Raw genomic sequence first — 4,278 nt, 5'->3', positions numbered from 1 at the left:
ATGCTTTCAAAATGCAATCCAACTAATTTAAATGATAGGTTGACCAAGTAAAAAATTATTTTCATTAATTTAAAGTAAAAGTATTATAACTAATCTTCTGCTAGCATCATTTATATCGATAACTACGTCATTTGCAGTTTGTCATCTTACGAGGCCGTAAATAATCTTATTAGTACATAGAAGCTGTTTTCTGTAATTTCTAATGACTATCCTGTTACACAGATTATTGTGTAATAGTTATGATAAGATTCTGTAATTTTACGTTTCCTCATCTGATATCAAAATAAGAAAATATAGTAGAACTACTATTGAGAAACAACTATGAGGAATAAATAGACCATGATCATAATTGATAAGTGGTTCGTATAAAAAATATTATAGTAGATTTGCAGTAGATTTAGCAGATTTAGGCAACTATTTGGTGACTTTAGACAACATAATTTGATGAACAAAGTTTGATGGCAACTCGTTGGATACCGAAAGTTCCGAAATAAAATTACTAGTTTTGGACAACTACAACTACAAGTTTTGATAGCAACTTTTAGGAGCATCCAAAATTTAGGTTAGCTCAGGAATAAAATTACTAGATTTAAACAACTATTTGGTGACTTAGAATAATATAGAAGTGTACAAGGTTTGATCCAAAATTTAGATTAGTTTGAAAATAAGATTACTAGATTTGGACAACTCTATGGTGTGTTAAATCTGAACAAAGTTGCAAAGCAACTCATTGGGTGTCAAGTGTTTGCCACCCAAAATTTGGGTTTGATCCAAAATAAAATTACTAGATTTGAACAACAATTTGGTGACTTCAGATATTAAAAAATTGAACAAGGTTTGATAGCACTTTTTTGGACGCAGCCGAGTATATGCAATCCAAAATTTAGATTGACACGAAATAAAATTCGTAGATTTGGACAAATTTTGATAGCAACTATTTGGATGGCAAGTGTTTGCCACCTAAAATTTGGATTAGATCAAAAATAAAGTGACTAGATTTGGACAACTATTTGGTGACTTTAGGTAACATTAATCTGGCCAAGTTTTAATAGCAACTCTTTGGACCCCGCCGAGTGTTTATCATCTAAAATTTCGATTAGGTCAAAAATGAAATCAGTAGATTTAGACAACTATTTGGTGACTTCAGATAACATAAATCTGAACAAGTTTGATGGCAACTCGTTGAATGCCGAGTGTTTGCCATCCAAAATTTAGATTAAATCCAAAATAAAATTAGTAGTTTTGGACAACTATTTGGTTACTTTAGATAACATAAATCTGAACAAGTTTTGATAGCAAGTAATTGGATACCGAGTAAGTGTTTGCCATCCAAAATTTAGATTAGATTCGAAATAAAATTAGTGGTTTTGGACAACTATTGGTGACTTTGGATGACATAAAAACTGAACAAGGTTTGATAGCAACTTATAAGATGCCAGATGTTTCCCATACAAAATTTAGATTAAATTCAAAATAAAAAGAGTAGTATTGGACAATTATATGGTGACACCTTTTGAGGCATCCAATGAGCAACTCATTGGATGCCAAGTGATTGCCATCCAAAATTTAGACCCTGGCATATATTTTCATATTTTTTTTTCAATTCTACTTGTTGTTTATTAATATCTTCCTCCATCGATGTATTACAATCAATACCCATTCTGGAGAGAATCTCGTTTGGAGAAAAGATCAAAAGTGCCATTTATAGGATGCTGCGTTATCTGTATGATTTACGAATATTAATATGCAAAAGAATTTTCCTTTCTGATTGCGTATTTATACTTTAATGACCATCGTGCATGTGTGTAATGCGAAACATTAAATATGAAATATGAAATATCATGTTTTGAAACCGCAAGCTGGTTTTGTATTGGTATTTTCCAATAGCTCAATTGATGGAGTTCGATATTGTAATTGGATGGTCAAAACTAGCAAGTTTGCATTAAAAAAAATTTTTTTTTCAATTAATAATCCTAATCATAATCAAAATTAACAGTTTAAGAAATATCATCATACCAATAAAAATTTATGACAAAAAAATGAATTGTATGTCTAAAAATAATAGTGATACAGAGCCTTGCTTTGTATAATGTAATATCCCAGAAGAACAAGTTCTAAAATTAATTTATATCAATTTAGATTCACTTGATAATATATGAATTTCAAGTTCTATTGAATTTTATTCGATTTGTATTTTACGAAAATTTCTATATTTAATAATGTTTTAACTCGCTTGGTTTTTTGTGAAGAAAAATTTGCTAGATATACTTTGATTGATTAAATATTTTTTTTTACAATTTTTAATTTTTTTAGTTTTAAATGTTACAGTTTATTACGTATATAATTTTCTTATTGGTTTCTCGTAAACAATTTGTAATTTTTCAAAAAAAAAGAGCATTTTTAGATATCAATTTAATTGCACTGAAGGCTTGTTCTAACTAACAGATTTTTTGCAAATTTTCGTATTGAATGATGAAATCTTTGCAAATTTCCTTCAACAGATAGAAAAATGGTATATTATTGAAATTAATAGCTTCTTTCGTATATGAGTTTTTCAAGACCTATTTTTTCCTATAAAAACCAAATGCAGTTTAGTAAATATAAATTCAAAGGTAAAGTTTCATTAGACTTTTTTACTTACTTCGTAATTGATGGTATTTTTGTAAAATAATTAATAGTATATAAATAGTTGCCATTGTAGAAGTGTTTGAATATCAAAATAATGGATACTTTTGATTTATTGACCATCATTTACTTACATCCAGCTTTAAAATTTATTTGTACTCATTTATAATAATGATCATTTACGCAAATGGATATTGCTTCGCCCATTATAATAATTCAATAGGTCAAACAATAAAATTCTAATATTTTATAAATTAAATTATTTACCGAAATAAATCTTTATATGCGCAAATTTATGGCTTAAGGATCACAGAATCAAATATTTTAAATAAATCAATAAATGCCAAGAATTGACTATTAAATTTATTATTTTTCCTCAATTTGGGTGGGTCAAATCATAATATTGAAATGCATTCATGAAAATCAAATGCTTGAAGATATTTCACAATTTAACATTTATCTTTTATAATGACTCTAACATACATTATTTTTCGCTTAATTTGGAAATTTAAGTTTACTTTTCCCCATTAAATTTAATTAATAAATAGAAAAATTTACACATGATAATAAGACAAACAAATTTGAAAATGTCGAAATTATTTTTTTAAGGAATTCTAATTATTTTTATCTCTTTTTTCTTAAGTCTGTTACTATCTTTAATAAATTTAGTCGTACAACTTTTAATAATAAATTACATTTATTATTTAAAAATGTATTTAATATAAATATATCATTCCAAATAAGTTTCGATATTTTCTTACCAAACCGGATAGTACTTGGGATGTATAGACTTACCTAAAATTAAAAAAAAATATACATTAGTTTCAAAATTCATCAAACAATTACATATTACTTATTTTTACAATAATTGCATATATATACATATTGGTATGACAAATTTCAGCAAAAAGATACTGTAATTTTTTATTTGGTAGATGTAAACATATTTTCTATTAAAAAAATTGCTTTCTGAATAAAAAATAGTAATCCGAATAAGATTATTGAAGTTATTTTTTTCTTTCGGTTATTCTTTTCTTAGAAATAAAAATGCACAAAATTTTTATAAAAAAGATAGAAGACAACTTCTTTTAAATAAATGAAGTAAATAAATAAATAAATAAATAATAAATCTCAATATTGAAATAAATTTCGATAATTTTCAATATTTATTATTAAGATGTTTAAATATTTAGTATTTATTATTAACTTCGCGTAGGGTAAGTTATAAAAATCGCAAAAAAATCGAAAATGAAAATTTTTATATATATTTACGTTTCAGAGGTTTCCGAACATTACCTTAGAAAAAATGGATGTATGTGTTTGTGCGGATACAAATTTTCGTCGACGATTTCGGGAATAGTGATCAACCGATTTCAATAATTCAAAAAACATTCGATTTTTATTGATAAGGAGACGTCCTGATTAGTTCAAAATTTTCAAAATTTTTCAAAATAAAAAAAAATTCCAAAACTTTTTTTCCAAAAAGTAATTTTTTCCAAAAATTTAAAATTTCTCAAAAACCTACTTTTTCAAGATTTAAAAAAAATTAATCTTCTTTAAAAATAATTTTTGGTACGGGAAGTTCCAGCAATTTGCCTTGAATTTCTAAATAAAATAAATAAATTATCTAACTAAAATTTCAAAACAAGCTTA

The sequence above is a fragment of the Ctenocephalides felis genome, unplaced genomic scaffold, assembly GCF_003426905.1.
Source record: "Ctenocephalides felis isolate EL2017-DRISC unplaced genomic scaffold, ASM342690v1 CF-g0.4_SCAFFOLD_03573, whole genome shotgun sequence".
Lineage (NCBI taxonomy): Eukaryota > Metazoa > Arthropoda > Insecta > Siphonaptera > Pulicidae > Ctenocephalides > Ctenocephalides felis.
Note: the sequence above shows the minus strand (reverse complement) of the source record.